Here is a 19,748-nt window from a genome sequence, read left to right as displayed (position 1 = left end):
ATATCATTTCATAATTATTATATTTTATTATTATCATTTCATTATTATTTTATTCTATTATTATTTTATTCTGTTATTATTTTTCATTACTTAACAATTTTATTATTCTCTTGTAGCCATTTCATAATTAATTTTATCGTTTCAGCAGTCCAACCGGAATATATTAGTAGCCGAAACTCATCAATATTTTCTCTCACACGCCCAAAGCAAACCCATAAAATCCGCTAAGCCTAGTTCAGAAAGCCAACCTAAGCGGGAATCGAAAAAAAAAGAAAAGAAAAAAAATTATCTTAAGAACCATTCCGTACATACTAACCTCTTCAATATTTCTCAACCACTCTCTTAACATCCGTCCAAACACACACAAAAAAAAAGAAAAACAAATAAAAGAAAAAGTCCACAACTCGGACTATCGACACTCTTAACTGCAGTAATTTATATCATAAAAAAATAAAGATTAAACAACAAATCTCAACAAAATATTAAAAAGGAAAAAAAAGCGATACACGGTCAGAAGCATATGTTATTTTTAGTCAAAGAGGGGAGGGAAGCATCTTTCAGTTATCAAGACGATGTAATGACGGACAAAAATGGGCTGACCCGTACTTCAGATGAGTGAATGGGGAAAAAGTAAAGTAAACGCTGAGGTCAGCTGCAGTTACGGTAGTCTTCACTAAATAGAAGAAAAGGAACGAAAAATAAAGAGGATACTTATGGCGCCCGAGCTATCAAGATAACGAGGCAATTTCTTGTAGCTAAACTTTTATTAGAATTACCCCCTTCCTCTCCTTCTCGACCACCCCTTTTTGCTTAATGTTATCGATTTTGAGCAGCGATTGGGAACGGCGGGACACTTTATTCCATTTAATAGTTTGATTGGGAGTTGAAAGTATAAAAAAAAAAGCAAAAAAATTTCATTCGGCTGACTCAGTGATTTTGAAACTGCAAACGATTTTTAAGTTTCATATTATGTTTTTCTATTACAAATCGTCTGAGTTTTAAAAGGGATATTTTTTTTTTTTTTTTAATTTTCATCTTATAATGAAAACGGCGCTTTTTCATTACTTTTAAGTTTCTAATGAATACGGTGCTTTTTGGTTATGACCTGTTTTATTAATCGCATTCCTTAAATTATTAGACGCAGATAAATATTTAAATCAATTTTTTCTTGATCACTAATGAAAACGCTTTTTTAGTTTAATTAATTAACTTACTTTACAACAGCAAACGATTATATGTTATTCCATTGCTAATCTTATATATATATATATATATATATATATATATATATATATATATATATATATATATATATATATATATATATATATATATATATATATATATATATATATATATATATATATATATATATATATATATATATATATATATATATATATATGGGGGTGTTCATAATTTTCTGAAGCTACTAAAAGAAATTCGAGTATAATAAAGCACTATTATTTCCCTAATTTAGACAGCTAGACAGTTTTGATTTAGACAACATTGTTTAGTTAAATTTTGATTTGATTTTTTAAGTTTAAGAACATAATGTAATATCTTCTCGCATGTAATATCTTCTGAAAAAGTCCAATGTCATATGGGTGGGAAGTAACACTTTGAGGGCCACTTTCACATTCATCAGATTTTGTTTTGCTAGAAACGTTTTCTTCAACGGAAGTATCACATTTCTGTACAACAGAAAAACTTACATTGTACTCCGTTCCCCCTTTTATATAATTTTTCACCGCATCTCCAAAATTCTCGAATTGTCTCAACGACGACAGAACGTCTAAGATTCCAGAATCATCGCATGAAGACCTCGCGAATGACAGCCAGTCTCGAAAACTATCGCGACTGGCAGAACAGAAAGGAACCAGTCCATAACAGTATCACGTGAATTTGGTTTCAAAAGTACAACCCTATTATAGTAAATGTTTTTTTCAGTATTCTGAGAAATACCGTGAGATAAAAAGGTAGGCATAAGGCGAATAAAAATATATAGTCTTAAAAAATAATACCCGCATAATTTCTACTAAAATGTTTATTTTTGCCATTTTGTCTGAGCTCAACCTAAACCCCTAAACCCCTCCCTTGCGTACGCCACTATAATATATATATATATATAAGAAAAGGAACGAATAACATATAACATAAAAAGCTATAAATAATCTTCTATGTTATTTCTTTATTTGACTCTTCTTCCTTGTTTAATATTCCAAACAAAACAATTTCTCACACTTAAATATTCACTTCCTCATTTCTTATTCTAAATTTATATCTTAAATATGCATAAATTAGCATTTTAGATTTTTTCCCTTTAATAAAATCAGGAGAAAGACCTGAATTTCCTCAAAATTTTTAATGAAGTAATTATAATTATTAATGTTTCCCTTATTCGCTGAGACTTAAAACAATAGAGGGAAAAAATTTTGCCATTTTCCCTAGAATAAAAACTCAAGTACACATATTTTGGAGCTTGATTTGGGCTCCGCAAATGCTTGAATATGTTTTAAATAGATGATGTGAAGCTCTGTCATATCTTTAAAATGACTTAAATAAATATCCAACTGTTCGCCTGCGATCCTGACCATTCGACCACAGCTGCTTACATACATATATACTTTTAAATTAGCACATTTGCCCTGTCTTATTAAACATATTACACCAAATTCTTAGATGTTGATAAACTGATAAACATATGATCATTTTTTCTGTTTGTCAGAAACTTAAAATTCAGAAACTGACAGAAACTACTTAATTCGCTTTTAAACAGCGCACAGTTTTTGTTTTTATATTTGCTATTCCATTACTAATCGAAAGGAACATGTTGTTGTTTTTTTAATTTTAAAGATGTAATAAAAAATGGAGCACTTTTTTGATACTTTTATGTCATTTAAATTTTATTAAAATGCAATTCTTCTGTTCAGTTTAAAAAAAAAAAAAACAATTTTGATATTCCAAACAGCGAAGGTTTATATATATATAGCAAGCAACAAGCCCTTTTATCCAAATGAGTAATATGGTGTTATAGCTAAGAGTCATAAATGACAAATAACGAAAAAAATGGTTACTTTGGAACCTTATGATGTCCCAACCTCCCCTAAAAAATCAATTTTTGTATGAGGACAAGATCCTATGTCCAAAAATTATTAAGACATGTTTATTGCTAAGATTTTCAGAAGACAATTCATTAAAAAAAATTACTATTTCGGGACGTAACGATGCCCCAAACTACACTAACAATAAAATTTTTATAACTAGTATTACAAACCCCTATATCAAAGTGATTAATAGACGTTTATCGTTTAGATTTAAAAATGGTTATATAGCCATAATTTTTTATATCGTTGTAATGATATTTTTCTATGTTGATATGATGTAATATATAAAAAAAACATTCTACAATTTTAATATGAGAGAAAATTAACTTTCTGTTTCTCAAAAAATATCCTAAAGTCACTTAATAATATCATTCAGTAAACAAATAATGACAAAAACAGTTTTTATAAACTAAAGATTTTCTTTATTTAAATGTGTCTTTATTATGCAAAAAAAAATATCTTTTTCATAACTTATGAAAAATATTATCTAAAATTGCAAAAGTATTATTTTGATTAGAAATAAATATCTCAAAATAAAGATTTCATTTTTTAATTAATTCAAAAGAAATAAATAAATCCCCTAAAATGATGAGACATAAAAATAATAAATATTTGATTCGCTAAAATGTACTTTATTTAATAAATGGCATTAAAAGAAATGATAATTCATTTCTGATAATTGTCATATAAAGTAATTAGTTTTTTTCCTCGAACTAAGAAAAACGGTAAATAGGTTTATAAGGAAAATGAAATTGCTTCCAATTCAAAATAAGCTAATTTTACCTAAGCTCAAAATGTATGCATTAATAAAATGTATCCCTTTTCTTTGTAAATCCGATTATAATTGCAATAGACGAATGAAAGAATGCAGCAAATTAAAATCGATTTTTCAAAACTAAGCGGAAGAGCCAAATTAATATACTAATTCACTATAAAGATTTCCAAGATAATTAGTACTAACTTACTTAATTGTTATTCCTTACAAATTATTTTAATATAGTGATGGAAAAATCATACAAAATATTATAATTAAAAAAATGAAAGTGTTCTGGAAATTAATTCCAAACTTATCCGAAGAGCCGAATTAATAAATCAATAAAAAGATCTATATATGATATAGAAATATCTTATATAGTATAATATCTTATATGGTTATACAGAAAAAGTTTTCAAAAATTTTTTTTATTAACTTAATTGTTGTTCCTTATAAATTATTTTAATATAATGATAGAATTGATGGAATAAATGATGCAAAATATAAGTGTAATAGAAATTTCGAAAATTATTTCAACACAAAAAAAGATTTCTCAAAATTGAGCCAAATTGTATCAAAATAGTTGAATTTGAAAACCTCATGTATAGTGTGAAAAACAAAAACGGACCAATCTGAATAACTTTTGATCTAATAATAGATTCTAAATGTTTTAAGACTAAATCTTAATAGAACAAAGGTTCTCAAATAGCTTTTCAACTATACTAAAAAATTAGTGCAGACGATAATTAAAATTACGAAATCATGCACAAAAACGCACTTTCTCTGAATAAACATTCCTTTTTCGGATTCTGCATAAACATGCCTTTTTAAAATTTGGTTTTGTGACTCCCAAAATACAGAGGGGAGTTGCAATGTGGGAAATATGTTCCCAAAAGCTTTATAATTAGAGCGGTCTAAAGTCCAGACCCCTTAAGGTTAATTTTACTTTTTGCGTATTTTGCCATATCTCGAAAGCTTTTCAAGCGAAAACCTTTCAGCATTTTTGCTCGCAATTATAAAATTCGTTTATCCAAAAGTAATTTCATGCAAAAAATAACTTGTAATAAGTAATAATTATTTTTAATATAATTATGAATGGAAAAAAGTATGAATAGTAAGGTATACAATTTCTTACATCATTTTGAAGAATGCAATTTTACATGGCAAAATACAAAATTTAAAGGAAATAGTTCCAGAGAAATCAAATTTTAAAAATACGACTTTAAAATGTAAAGAAATATTCAAAAATAGTACAATTGCATTACTATTCATTTTCAAAAATAAAAAAAGTTATAAAATATGAAAACACACATTAAAATAGATATAAAAGCTTAAGTCAATTTACATGATATTAAGGTAAGGAAATATATTAAAGTGGATACTTTGTAGTGATGAATTCGATCTTTTTATTAACATATTACTAAGCTTCTATAAGCTCGCTATTTTTTTACAGTTTAACAATTATATTTACTGATCTAAAATTAATATTTTTACTACATTTCACTAACAACTATTAAATTAAGATAATATTGCATGAATACATGTTATGAAATTTCAATATTACAAATATATATAATTATTCAGCTTCTATAAAATAAACAAGTGGCCAAATATTAGTAAAACTTGTTACCGCAACGGGGCGCTATATACGTTAAGTATATAGCGCCCCGTTGTTTTGTTATTTTGTTGCACTCCGAAATAAATGATGCATTGGTTTTTTACATGCTCAAACATTAGAGTAAACAAACATCTTAAAATGCATTTTTGTTGTGAGAAGTCAAATAAAGTAGGAAAAACACCGTTTTCCTATCCATTTACAATACTAACATAGTACATTTGTAAAATAAGAATTTAAAGCTGTAATTTTATCATTATAAAAATTATGAAAAATTAAGAAAAATAATAAGAAATATAGCTGCCTGCCTCGAGGATTGAGTGAAATACGTACCGACATGGCCATAAAATTTTGAGAAAAATACTTTTATAGCATAATTAAGTATGGTGTGGGTAACATAATTATATGCTGCATATTTCCTAGATATTAAAACTATTAAAATTTTATTTAATATAAATGTTAATACAAAAATTATGAAAAATTATTTCGAAGAAAAAATATTATTTTGTTTATGATTCGACAATAAAATAAATACGCATAAACATTTCCAAACTAATGAAACGCAAAACATAATCCCGAAACCAGATTCCCTGTGGAATAAAGAGCAAAACAAATTATTACTGTATCGAAAATAAGATGCCATGCGATAGCGAATATTTGTGTTCTATTTAATACCACCAACTGAATCTCCAGAGATTCTTCGAATAATTTCTTTCCAATTTTATTCTGAATTTCTTGAGAAAGAATTTCGAAAATCTGGATAGCTTAAGACCAAACAAAGAGGAAAGATTTCACGAATAAATAAGTTACTAAACAAAATGTCCATTAATTTGCATTCAAAATGAAATTCAAGATATGTTAGTTAATTTACATTAATTATTTAATTAAACTAAGCAAACCTAATTTAGAAATAACTATTATTATTTATTTTGTAATTTATTTGATTTATTTTAAATTTTTGTTGCGTGCTAATATTAACAAATTATTAAATATATTAACAAATTATGGAATTTTTAGTTTTTATTAGAGATATATATGTATTAACTAATCTATCATTTTGACTTTTACTAAAAAAATAAATAAATGAATTTTATTAACTTTTTTTATCCTGATCAGTGATAAACATGATTTTATCATACAAAGAATTATGTAGATTAAAAGATTACTGAACAATAACTGTTTATTCAATAATAATTAACAGAAAATCTTTATTCGTGTTTTGATGTTCGTTTTTTTATTTTCAATGTGTTTGGATTACTTTTCTAGCTTCATCCACTCAATTACCATTATAAAAAGTAAAGGTTTCTTATATTTTCTTCCATTTTTCTGCTTGTCTAGTTGCCAATGTTGCCTATAATATTTAAGATTACCTTTATCAATTTTTTTGTATTATCAAATGTGTTGGATTTAGATTCGTTAAAAAGTAACAATCTTTATATATATAAAATCTTAATTTAACTTTCTTAATCTTTAATAAACGCGTAATCTTTAATAACTCTTAATCTTTAATAAACGCGAAGATTGCTGCTCTTTACTTCGGAAACCAGAAATGTTTTCTAATTTATTCTCGAAATTAGTTCATTACAGACTAAGGAATTTTACAAAACTATGTTTTCTAAATAACAACAGCAGCAACAGTATTTCAAATAACAGTGACATGTCTGCGGACAAAATCTACTGACAACCGAGCAAATTTATTCTATAAAAAAAAAGTTTGAAATTCAGTAAAAGAAATTGTTTCTGATATCCAGCAGCTATAGTTAATTTTGTCATCAGGTTGCATTATGCTATTGCCGTAAATGGGGATTGTTTCTTAAAACAGTTTTTGTAGAGCTCTTCTAGTGGACAGCGCCATCTCTGACGAAAGTTTGTAACTACTTTTGAAACTTAATAAGAGCAAACTATTTATTTCATAAGCAGAATGAAGCGAAATTTATATTTCTGTATCTCCTTCTGTTTTCTATTAATTGATTTCTCAAACTGTCTGTCTTGTAAGATACCCACACCGATAAGAAAAATATAGACAAAACTAACAGAAGTTGGTAACACCAACTTCTGTTAGTTTTGTCCACCAAATCGTGGGAACACCAAAAAGCTGGGTAATTTTAACTAAAGCGCCTTGGTGATAACTTTGGTAAAATTAACAATAAAATATGGTTTTATAATGCGTGATAAAATTTGGTGAAGTTTTGCATCCTTTTTGATATAATGGACCCCTTTTAAAATTTCTTAAGAAGTCACGGACCACCCCCCCTGTGAAAAACATAATTGTAAAAAACATCAATTATTAGAAAACATTTAATTTTATTATTTTAATAGTATACAAAATTTTTAAAATTAAAATTTTTAATGTGAGGATTGCTGCTGCTTTTCCTTAATTAATAAATTGAATTGAGGGATGGTTTTCGACAAAGCAACGTGCATATCATGTTCAACATTCAATCGATTTGGATGTTATGTTTTTATTGTCACAAGTGTGGAAAATCCCTCTTCGCAAAGATACACTGTAGCAAACGGAATTATAGCTGCCATAGCTCGCTTTACAAGCAATGGGTAAGCTTCCAAACGTTTTAAAAATTAGGAGTAGTCAGCGGTCCCCCAAAATATGACTCATGGACTCCTTTGGGGTTCATGAACCACAGGTTAAGAAACCCTGCTTTAGAGCCTGGCATAAACAGTTGCAACAGTGCATGTTGTGACAGTTAAATTTGCGTTTTTCAATTTTGTAATTTATACTAAATGTGTGGTAATAAGAACTATAATTTTGAAAATCAGAATTTCCGGGAAACTCTTACAATATGAATGGAAAAATTGCCGAATGTTTAAACATCGTATATTTTGGTTTTAATGACCAAAAATATGTTTTATTTCTGTTTGGTAATTTGCATAATTTTTTATCCTCGGAGTAAAAACGCCTTTACAAACAGATAAAATGTAAATGATGCCGATTAGCTCAGTTATAGTTCAAGAGAATGTTTATAAAATTGAAATATTAACGCTTTCTTCCCAATGACCTTATCCTTCAAGTTTATGCATAAAAATGTAGCTACTGACGAAGACGATTTGTAAGAAAAGTATTTTTTACATTAATTTTTTTTTTCTGAAAATAGTTTATTTTTATTTAAATCCATACTTTTACATGATTGAAAGTGGTATGTAAAATATCCGGGCAATGTACGGATATTTGAAATGCTTTTCTTGGGGAAAAAATAAATAAATCGTATTTCGAAAAAGAACTTCAACTTTCACTTTTAAGTCGGATAAAAGTTTTTTTTTTTAAAAAATCGCAATATCCAGTCACTATCAAGATATGAAATTTCTTTTTTAGAGAAGTATTCGAAAATTTAAATCACCTTTTGAAGCAAAAGCAAAAAAAAAAAATTGTATTCAGAAAGAAAACAAAAAGTTTTTCGATCTTACAGAAATTCTATTTTAGATAAAGGAAACTAAAAAAGAAAACTATAAAAAAAAATAAAAAAACTTTGAGTCGGAAAATAAAAGCAGAAGATTACAAAATACAAAAAAAAAATAAAGAAAAAAAATCAGACGAGAATCTAAATAAAAGGAAAAAAAATCACAGAAAAGGCGAATAAAGTTTAGGCAGACTACGAAATGACTTTTACAAGAAAGAATTTCTCAAAAATTTGACGTAGCACAAGTTTTGCCGACGACATCTTAGAATACTGTATCTGGACTGACGACGGTGCCACTGTGTCACAGGAAAATAAAATAACCCCCGAGTTTTATTCCGATTTAGTGACACCCGTAACAGAAAAGAAAATTTGAAATTCAGTGACAATGAAAAGACCTGTTTCCTTTTATCCCCTTTTCTCCATTTATCTGTTTCTAGGAATTTTGAATAAGAAAGTCGGTACAGTTCTGTAAACAAAAGCCCTGACAGGAATAAATGTCAGTAGGACACATAATGTTTGAAATCAAATGCTTATTCGCCTTTGCATTTCATATGCATAAGTCATTATTTCGGCATGTGTCTCAAGAAGCAAACTGGAAAATTGAAAGATTTTTTTCCTCCCTCTTTTGCAATTTAAAACAGTAACTGGAGTATGAAAAAGAACCACATATGATTCTTTTATATGAATAAATAAAGATATCAAGACTAATGATTATGAGATTTGCGGAGAATTATTTTGAATATCTCCCAGGTACAGATTGTATATAAAAAAGAACCACATATGATTCTTTTATATGAATAAATAAAGATATCAAGACTAATGATTATGAGATTCACGGATAATTATTTTGAATACTTTCCAGGCAAACACATTGTATAAAAAAGAACCACATATGATTCTTTTATATGAATAAATAAAGATATCAAGACTAATGATTATGAGATTTATTGAACAATATTTTGAATACCTCCCAGATACACATTGTATAAAAAGGAACCACATAAGATTCTTTTATATGAATAAATAAAGATATCAAGAATTATGATTATGAGATTTGCAGAACAATATTTTAAATACCTCCCAGGTACACATTGTCTAAAAAGGAACCACATAAGATTCTTTTATATGAATAAATAAAGACACCAAGATTAATGATTATGAGATTTACGGAGAATCATTTTGAATGCCTCCAAGGCAAACTTACGGCACACATTGTATTTTCATTTTCATTTGGTTGGCATATAAAGGTTGACTATTTAATCCTTTTTTAAGCTTAAGTAGAAAAATTAGTATTCCAAGCTTGCTTCTTTCAAGATTGAATAAACGCATTAAAAAACTTTATAAAAAAATCTCATTTTTTAAGCTTTCACTGTGTTTTCGGTTATTTTTTTATTCTAGCTTCATCTTAGACTCTCAAATGCGTTAGTTTTAAACTTAACGATGAGGCCAACTTACGTGAAAGTAAGCGTGTAAAAGCATGCGCAAATCAACCTTGTTTCGGTGATAGTCAAAATCTGAAGAAAACAAAAAACCTTGAGAAGAGGAATTTATCTACAGTTTAAGAACGTTATCTACTCTTGATTTTCGAATGATAAGATCTTGATGTCAGAAGACTATTCTAGCCTTATTTCATAAAGGCAGGTTCACTTTGAATATAAAAGTGTTGTTTATGCAGAGAGAAGGAACGCGTAGTCATTAGAGCTAAAAACAATATAGAGCCACGGAAATATTAGACCCAGAAACACGGTTAAGTTTTCTGTATTCCGTTAATTTCAACCACACTTTTTTTCAGCGTCAATAAATAAGAGATAACTTAACACAAAGATTACTAATAACAATTGCATATTGCAAAATATATTGCTTATTTTATATTATAATTATTATAAATATATAATATTATAAAATATAATTATTATATTTAATATTGTTTGAAGACTTTTTATATTTATATAAATTACAAGGGAAAGAATCATGGATTTTGTAACTTATCGAAATAAGTTTTTGACAGTAGCAGATGCATTTCATCTAAAACGCTAGTTATGAGTTGAGCTTTTTAGCCTTCCGCTCAAGTAACTTGGAATTTACTATCAAAATTTTATTTTTGCAATTTTTTAGTATTGCTTCTAAAGAATGCAACCTAATTTGAATTTTAGTAGAATTTTCATTCGTTCACTGCACTGTAAAAAATTCCGGATCAAATCACGGTAAAACCGATTTTTATCGGAACATGTTACGAAACGAAAAAACCTGATATATCGAAATTTTTCTTCGTAATAATTACAGTAAAATCCCTGAATCACACTAATTAAATAAATAATACTGTAAAAATTACGGTATATTGTTTTACGGTAAAAATGGATTTTACTGATGATGCAAAATACTGTTACTTCATACAGTAATTTAATCTGAAATGTTTTACAGTGTAGTTGGAAAAAGTATTATTTTTTTTATTCTATTCCATTTACAACGATTATTGAATCTATTATTCATTCCATAAAAAATAATTATTTCGTTATTATCTATCTCATAATTATTGTATTTAATTATTATTATTTTATTATAATCATTTTAATATTATTTATTATTACCACTTTATTATTATTTCTTAATTATTACACTCTATTTTTATTTTATCATTATTTACTACTCATTATATCTTATTATTCTTTTGTAACAATTTCATAATTAATTCATCATTTAAGCGTTCCAGCAAGAACATATCATTGGCAAAACACATCAATATTTTTTATCTCATACCCAAAGTAATCTCATGAAGTCCATTAAGCTTATTTACCAAAGCGAAAATCGAAAAAAAATTTATTTCAAGAAGTTTTCCCTATATTCTATATTTATATATGTTATTTTACTGTTATTTTTCTTAAACATTAAATTTTATTATTTTACTATCAATTCATAAATAATTCTCTATATAAATAAATATTACAGTAAAAATTACGGTATAATATTTTACAGTAAAAATAGATTTTACGAATGATGCATCTAAAGTGGTGTACTTTATATCCTAATTAGATACGGAATTTTTCACAGTGTAAAAGTTGATGAGGAAAAAAATTCAAAAATCATTATTAAGTAAGGTTTAAAAAAATGTCAATGTAAGGTTTTAAGATACATTCAAAGAATTTTTAACCTCCAGAGAGTTATTAAAAATCCTTTAAAATTCAGTTAATTAAAGTGATTAATATGAATCAAGAGTCACATTCTTACCGTACTTTGTAAAAAATATAATTAAAAAGATTTTAAGCAAATTTCACGTTTATAAATTAATACCCTTTAATAAAACTTTTTTCATCTTCTAATAAAAACTGTTGTCGGGAATTAAATGCTAGTCTTTTTTTTAATGAAACAGGGCTGGTGAAAAAAGTATGATCTAAAGGAAATATAAATTATAACTTTAGAATAAGTTTCTACACAAAAAAATATTGAAGATAAACCCCTAAGTAAGTGGTTTTAAACTCCATGAATAATTAATTTTTTTTCTGTATCAAACAAACTTTGAACTACCAGCATTAGTAATATATTTCAACCGTATAATTAATATGTAAGTTAATCTGGAGTTTTCTCCCATGGTTCGTAAAAAGAATTGGAGAAAAAAAATCACATTTTTTCGCGTTAAATAATCAATCAGAATTTATTATTTGTTTGAATTGATTAACCAATTTATTTAATTTCTTCGAACAAGAGATATGTATTTGTTTTTTTTTTCATTTAGTTTTTTTTAAATTGTGTGCTTTTTTATAAAAGATGTGTTTTTTATTTCAGACTTAAAATGAATTACAGGAATATTAATTAAAAGTTCAAAGAAATAAGCGTAAATTCTTTATAAAAGAAGTAATCTTAAAGTAATTTTTTGTGTTTAAAATGAATAAATTAAATCGAAATATAAAAAAGGGAAATTTTAATATCTGTAAAAGAATATTTTTTAAACGAACTTTCTTGAATTTAAGTGTGTTCCATTCAGAGTACAATTAAAATAATTCCGCTTAAAAACTTTCGGAAATCATACCTCCTTAAAATTTGTACAAAAAAGAGTTATAGGCTACAGATTTGAATTTTCTTTATCCTTATTTTTTTATATTTCCATTATATACCTTTGTACAAATTTTATTTCTAAATTCGGGAGGTACTCGCCAAAAATATAACGGATATTTCATTTGCGAAACCTTGTATAATATATCCTTACAAAACCTTTCATGAAAGATGCTTCCATAAAATGTAATTAATTTTATACAAAGATTTTTTTTTCTTTATCCAGAAAATCTAAAAAAAATAGTGATTCTCCCTGAACAAAACGCGTACAAAAATTAATTTCCTTCAACAATAGTCAGTTTTATAAAGACACTATTCAGTGATCGCTATTCAGTGAGACAGGTCGTTTCAGTTTTATATTTTATAACCGTCGTTGAACAGCCGACCGAATTTTCAGTTTACGACTATCAATGTTCAACTCCGTAACCTTGTAATTTTGAACCTAATCCAGAAGACACATTGACTCCTGGATCAAGTATTGGGAGAAATATGCCTTCATGGAGGACTTTTTAATAGAACTAGCCAGCATTTGCGTTACTTGGAGAAGAAAACCACGAAAACCTCTTTCGGTTAGCCTAACGGCTAGGGGATTCTAATCCATGATACGTCTACCACTGAGGATATTTTACGTCAGCTCTGTGATTGGTGGGAGCTGGATGCGGAATTCGAATCAACCAACCATTGTCGGGTTCCGAACCCGGTTCACCTCTTTGGGAGGCGAGCTCTCTATCTCCTGATCCACCACGACTCTTTCAGTTCTATAAGCAGTTTCGGGAATATCTACACTGGCCGCACCATAAAACTCAGTTCATCCTCCTCGACTTCTTTTACACACTGTTTCACCTGCTGCGGTCAGGGAGCTATTAAGAAAGTTAGCGAAAGTAGTTGGTTTGAATTGTATCAATTTGAAGCAGCATATTGATATAATTCATACGAAAGTTATAATAATTGTTTAAAAGGAATGTAATTACAAGAAACCAAGCTAATTTAGATAAATTAAAGTATAAAGAAATACGAAGTAATGTATGTAACGAAGAAAAAATTGTGTTCTTTCAAAGAAAAGTTTGAAAAGAGACGAAAGAAATATTCAACAATAGCATCATTCTATGCATTCTTTTTTTCAAAAAAGGGTTTTCTATTTTACTCAACTGAGTGTCTTACAACTGTAGAATAACTGCAATTAATGTCCTAAACAGAAAAAGGCAGCAATTAATGCAAAGAGTTTTCTTTAAATTAATTTAAATTTGCCTCATTTTATTTTTCGTTTTGTAATTGTTACTATAAAGATTTAAAGACCGAGTAAAGCATGAAATTATGCACATTCGCAGGTAGAAGTTTGAGAGCGTATTTAATCATAATATCGAATAAATTTTTTGCATCCTTAATAATGTGTTAAATGATCCTACTTCTTTAACTTGATGACACGATACAATGGTGCATAATATCTTAAAGACCAGAACTATTTCTCATCACTAGAAACTATTTCTCATTCCTCATTGTTTATTTCTTCTGAAGCGTCAATATTTTCCACAAATCACATTATTGTATATTTTGGTTTCAAAATATACAATTATTGTGGCTTTTTATGTAAGAGCATTTTCTTAATGGGTTAATCATAACGAAAAAGACTGGAATCTAGATTTGCACAACGATCATCTGTACTTGAAAAAAAAATTAACCTTAGGAATACAGATTGGGAGATTTAATAAGATATAAATGAGAAGTTAATTTTACTCGTTGAAGAGACTTATAACAATTCAAATGGGTAACGGTTTCTGTTCCTATTTATTGTTTTTTTTTTATTTCTAAAAATTTCACTATGAATGTTAAGATTCTGGCTATATGTGATCTTTTCCTTTTTCTCTCTTTTCTCGTTCTCCCACCCCCTCTCTCTCCTTTGTCTCTTTCGCTTTTTGTCTCTTTCTCTATCTATCTCTTTCTTTTGATTAGCATCTACTCGAGAGCCAACTTATGGAATAAAGAGATAAAGATCTCATGAAAAAAAAATTCTCAAAAATGGATAAAAAGTCAATATTTAAAACTAAAAAAAACTGAAGAAGTTATAAAATTTGCAATAACTTTCAAACAAATAGGAGTTTCAAAAAAAAAGAAAAATCCCAGTTAAAATTATAATACGAAATAGTCTTAATAGTCTAATTTCAACTCTGTAGTTGCATTTCTACGGACAATCGATAGACCAACATGATTCTATTTATTACAAGCTTAGCAGTTCTATACACCTTTGTAATTTTAAGTTTCTAAGTTTTATAGATTTTGAGCAGTAAAGAAAAATGTAACGTTACGCAAAAAAAAGTGAGACAAAAATTCTCCTAAAAAGCGCTTAAAATTGAAATAATTTTTGAACAAATTGAAATTTCAAAAAAGAACTCTGTGTTAAGTTCATAATTAAATGTAACCCTTTCAGCTTGCCAAATTTCCACCCTGTAGTTTTATTTTCGCAGCTTATAAAATGGCACGTATGTTATTTTTTCCAAAAAGTTAAATAAACAATCTTATTTTTTTATTTTATCATAATTCCGGTACGATTTTCTACACACCTTTGTAATTTCAAGTTTCCAAGTTTTATAGTTCATCGACAGCAAAACAAATTAAAACATTAAGTTGAGCACCCAATAAGTTAACACCCAGCATGAAAGTACTTTTTTTTCTTCTAAAAATATTTAAACTTCAAAATCAAACAGAGCTTACAATTTAATTTTATGCTTTTATAAAAAAAGCTAACAATAACGTTTAGTTATAAGTTTTATTTGTTTAATAATAAAAGTTCCAAGAAAAATCAAAGCATTAATTTAATTACAATCAAACACGTTATAATTGTTTCTTATAAAAAAGTTTTTATCATTTGGATATAATTAATACTTTTAAGAAGAGCTTTTTCGATTTGCAGTACTTTTTTCTATATAATAGCATACGAATTGTTTTTATCCAAAAGCTTATATCAAACATAATTATTTGATTCTTGTATCAAAGAAAATTAATTATTTCTTATGAAATAGTTTTCTCATTTTTACAGGAACAAAGATTTCGTGAAAATCAAAGCATTAATTCAATTACAATCAAACAGATTTTAATGAAACATGGTTTTCGTCATTGCTTAAAATTCTTTGGAAAAGACATACTTTTTTAATTGCAGCATTTTTTTCTCTATAAAATGAAAGCGAAAACGATGATTAAATATTAGTATATATGAAATTTCTCTTTGAAATTATCTATCTTCATTAATTTTGAAAAAGTGCTTTTTTACATTTCTGATGAACTAATTGATTTTTTTTATGTACTATTTTTGCATGTTCATATTCATCATAAAACTTTTAGTATAATCTCATCATAAGTTAAGGTTAATACAAAATGAAAAAGTTAAGATATCCTTTAATTAGATTATTTACCGGTTACTCGATAGCAAATTATGGAGAGGAAAAAAAAGAAACGTTTTGAAAAGTTGGATTTTTTGCATTTTTATTTGCTTCATGTTAATGCATATCATGTTTTCTTAATGCGCTTTTCCTTTTACGCTTTTTAGACACACGTTAAAAATTTCTTGTTAATTAGAAAGCACCAATTAGGCTCGTTTCGTGTGGCAACATGAAGTTTTTTCCCGGCATCCTCTTCCGACTTCTTGTTGTGTTCAATTTTTTTTTTCTTTACTTTTGTTAGGCCTAGCATTGCCGGAACACGATGACTTGGTAGTGTCGTTAAAAAAGAACGCTAATGAATTTGCAAGTACAAGTTTTTTTTTTTTTTGTCATTTTTTTCTTTTTGAAAGAAAACCACAAATATTCGTAATTATGAAGTATTTAAGTCGTAAAAGAATATAAATGAAAAAAAATATGAAGATCTAATTTTTTTTTACCTCGTTTTCCTTTATATGATCCCTTCCCCTTAATCTTTAATTTAGCTTTATATTACTATAAAACTGAAATTCATATTTTTTACTCCTAATTATTAATGACTTCATTAGTGCTGGTTAGAGCAATTATGCCTCATTTTCTTTAATATCGAAAACAGAAAAAAAATTCAACTTCAATGCAGTTTTTATTTTAATTTTTTTTAAAAATTCATTGACAAACAGCTTTTTGTGATTGATATTTGCTAATTTTTTTAAAAAAAAATTTCGCATAATATTTTTTAGTTTATATTAGTGTTTGTTTTACAATAAAAGTGCTAGAATATGAATCAAATGTGATAGCAATAATTTGCATTTACTTTTAATTAACAAAAAATTCCATTCATTTTATAACTAATTTCAAGACTCGACTGAATTGGAAATCGTGGATTTAACTGAATAGGAAATTATTGAATTTCCTGGTTGTTTTTTGAAGAAAGCGAGGAAGTTTTGCATTCAATTTAACCAATTTTTTGATACTTTTGATGAGAATCAAACAGAAATTAAAGAGTTTTCATTTTAATGCGGAAACATGCAAAATGGCGACTCTGGTTTATTTTTTAAAACACGAGGATAGGATAATGCTCCCAGTCGTAACGAATACAATATTAGTAAACATAAAAGCTTGATAATTGATTATTTTGTCGTTTTCTTTTATTGTTTTTCCATTCAAAAATTGTGACGAATTTTTTCTTAAATATGCAGGGAAATAGCAACAGTTTTTTGTCCTGATACATACAGCTCCTCTCCACGGTAGAAAGTATAACTATATGTTCAATCGAAGTTGTATTGTTTTCTTTTATTATTTTTAATTAAAATAATGCAATTTATAATCCTTATTTAATAATTCGTTTAATTCTAAGTCCATAAAATGCTTAAATGTTTTTTTAAAGGATATCGGATCTTTCAAAAAATGAGAGTACATTTTAGGCACATAAAGTAAATTGCGATTTGATTTAAATTTTTTAACTTCTATTTATTTATTTATTTTTACACGAATAATTATTCCTTTTTTTCTTCCAGTTTTTACTTAAAAGCTCTCCAGTAAATCATCGATATAGCTTTTTCTTTTCTTTTCTAATTGTAAAATGCAACATATTTAAAAATTGTACAAAAGAGAAAAATAAAAACAGGAGTATATAAACTGTAAGAGGCATGTTTAAAAGTGAATTGTACTAAGTTTGTTTTTCTAATTCTCAGCATCTATTATGCGTTTCTATTTAGAGTCGCTAGAGGGCTGTGTCTTTATGAACTACTATAACTTTGGCAAGAAACCACTTTGCAAATACGTTGTTGTGACGTTTTATTACAGTGTACTGGTTAGTTGGTTATGATAAGAATATACCTATTATAGGAAGAAAAATAATAAAACATATATATTTATAATATTTTGCATTACATGCAATATTTATCAGTACGTCTATTATACTATTGTTTACTTTAAGATATGATTAAGTATTAGAAATTTTTTTGAATGAAAAGTATTAATCTATAAATAAAAAAGTTACGAATAAAGAACAGCAAAAATTAAAGCAAAAAAATGTTTTTCTGAAAGATATTATGCTTCGTATAAAACTCGCAAAAACCAGTTTTTTGTAATGATCATATGTACCTCAGCAACTGCGCAGAGGAAAAAAAAAGGTATGGTCAAAACTACCAGAATCTGCTAAAATTTACCGTGTTTTTGGTTCGATGGCAGCACCAAAACACTCGGTATATTTGACCGAAACGTTTTGGTAATGATTTTGGTGAAGTTAAAAATAAAATATGGTTCCATAATGTGTGATAAAATTTGGAAATTTTATCATGATACCTTAGACTATGGCATAAAATTCATTTATTCAGTTGAATTTACTTTTTAGTTTTGTAATTTTTACTAAATGTATGGTCATAACTATAATTTTGAAAACCAGAACCATATACATGGAAATATGCACGGAAAAATGACCAAATATATGATTTAAAAGTCGTATAATTTGGGTTTTGTTATCAAAATTATGTTTTTTTTTTTTTTTTTTTTTTTTACCAGAAATGTCATTGCCTTACAGTATAAAAATTTTACCAGATATTTTTTTTCTTTTTGTATGTTAATTAAAAAAGTATTGTAAGTTAATAAATTTGTAATTAATAACTAAAACATAGTTGATGTATTTTAACTTCCGTATTAAAAATTTTACATTCGATAGAAAATTGTTATAGGGGATAGATAGTGGTAAAAATGTGAGACCTGATTTATTATTTATATTGCACTTTGATTTTACTAACCAGAATAACGATTTTTTCAAAACCAAAAATGTTATTACCATACAGTACTGTAATTTTAACAGAATTTGTTTCTCCGTGTGAGTACTTTATTAGTAATGATAATTTCAAATCTTGATTATTTTTAAGTAATTATGAGCTTGGATTCAAATAATCAATATCGATTTTAATCATAGAACATGATTATCTATAATCATAATTATTCATAAACGTGATTACAATGCCATCGCTATTCGCAATAAATTAAAATTGTAAACAATATCGATTTTAATCATAGAATATGATTATTTATAATCATAATTACTCATAATCGTGATTACAATGTCATCGTGATTAGTAAGGCCCGGATTTTGATGACATTTGCATTTTTTGCATTTTTGAACATTTTTTGTTTTTTAGAGCATTTTTTTAGATTTATAGGGCATTTTTCTTTAAATTTTGGGGCGTATTTTGCATTTTTTAAAGTTTTTTGTTAATTTTTTCCAATTTTTACTGTTTTTTTTAATCAATTTTCATTATTACACTGGCTTCCAAACAATGAAGAAAATCTATGGAATATTAACAGGTGAAGCAAAATCTTTTCAAATTGAAGAAGAATTGAGTCGCTCAGAAGCCAATGCGGTTAAGTCCAAAACACAACAATTGA

The 19,748-nt window shown here is 27.0% G+C and overlaps 1 protein-coding gene across 1 annotated transcript in view; it reads left to right on the top strand.

The window, feature by feature from the left end:
- Positions 1-19,748, top strand: part of LOC107438694 (alkaline phosphatase) — a 187,259-nt gene that overhangs the window by 70,458 nt on the left and 97,053 nt on the right. The gene's annotated exons all lie outside the window — the stretch shown is intronic.

Source organism: Parasteatoda tepidariorum, chromosome 4, assembly GCF_982258835.1.
Source record: "Parasteatoda tepidariorum strain Cologne lab strain chromosome 4, Ptep-v5.0, whole genome shotgun sequence".
Classification (NCBI taxonomy): Eukaryota; Metazoa; Arthropoda; class Arachnida; order Araneae; family Theridiidae; genus Parasteatoda; species Parasteatoda tepidariorum.
The sequence above is the reverse complement of the archived record's forward strand: the minus strand, read 5'-3'. Positions and strand labels throughout refer to the sequence as shown.